Consider the following 1,127-nt stretch of genomic DNA (forward strand, 5'->3'; position numbering starts at 1 on the left):
GACGTACTGTGGCCTGTCAGTTTAGCGAACATCTTGTTTTTTTAAGTAGGTAAAACTCAGTAATTAACTTTTTTGTATATGCTTTATTGATTAAATTCTACAAACAAAATAAAAAAATGAGTTTAACCATTGTCAAAATAGAGAGCATTTTAACAACAAACACCTAATTTAATTAGGTTAGATTTAAAAGAAAAAATGTATTTAAATAAAATCCTGCACTTATCTTTTTAATGTTGAAAAATTCTTTATTTCTGTTTAAAAACTGTAATTTTCTTATATTACTTAATTAGCATTGTCATACATTTACCAAAGAAATGAGAGGTATTTGATTCCAGCATTTATTGAACAGGTATTGTTATTAGGGATGAGCGAGTACAGCATTAACTGTATCTGTATCTGTATCTTTTTACCACATAAATGATCTGTATCTGTATCCGTACTCGGACTGGGCGGGGCCTAACCCGGAAGTGGAAAGATTTAACCCGCAAGTGGGTCGGGTTGTCTTGAAATGGGCGGGGCTTTAACCGGTATGTTATTTTAAGCATGCAATTGATATTGATATGATATTGATTGATATGAAGTAAATTCTAATAAACAAGAGATATCATATTCAATATAACTTTCTTTTTTTAACTTTTAATTTTTGCATGATCAGTGTGATTTTTTCTACAGATCAAATAGGCCGATGCTGTTTCTCAGATCTGCATTGACTTTAATGAAGCCAGCTGACGGTAAAAAAAATAAAACATCTCGACGGCAGAGACGCAACGCGAGTCGCATACAAACCGAGCAGCATGTCAGAAACCCACGTTCACCAGAAATCTACTGGTTACTATGTAAGTACTACAAACCAAAGTAAAAAACAAACAGATATTGACTCGCATTACTCGTATAATACTTGTACTCTGCAAAAGTGCTTTATCCGTACCGGACACTCGTTTTAGGCGAGTATCCGGCTCATCCCTAATAATTATTATTATTATAATCATAACATTTGACTATTTTAAACATTACAGCTTAACAGTCAATGCATCATTTGACATCATTGTTTTAAATTGGCAGATTTTCCTTTTAAAACGTACTAGTTTACATACTAGAACATGTGATCTCAGCTTACTAACTGCAGC

This window comes from Etheostoma spectabile, chromosome 9 (assembly GCF_008692095.1).
Source record: "Etheostoma spectabile isolate EspeVRDwgs_2016 chromosome 9, UIUC_Espe_1.0, whole genome shotgun sequence".
Taxonomy (NCBI): domain Eukaryota; kingdom Metazoa; phylum Chordata; class Actinopteri; order Perciformes; family Percidae; genus Etheostoma; species Etheostoma spectabile.